Genomic DNA, 234 nt, shown 5'->3' on the forward strand with positions numbered 1-234 from the left:
ATAGTTGATATACCAATTATTCTTTTGTTGGCATGAAAACTTGGTATCTCTATTTTGCATATCTCTTCCTGTTGTCCGATGTCCTCAGGTATAATCATATCTTTAGTTAGTCCTAGCTTGATAACATGTATTGGAGGTTTTATTTCCTCGTATAATATCTCCTCTGGTGCTGTATAGAATTTTATGTAAAATAAATTTCCTTTTGTAACTCTTTTGTATGTGACGAATGCTTTG

This window comes from Solanum tuberosum, unplaced genomic scaffold (genome assembly GCF_000226075.1).
Source record: "Solanum tuberosum cultivar DM 1-3 516 R44 unplaced genomic scaffold, SolTub_3.0 scf00042, whole genome shotgun sequence".
NCBI classification, from domain to species: Eukaryota; Viridiplantae; Streptophyta; class Magnoliopsida; order Solanales; family Solanaceae; genus Solanum; species Solanum tuberosum.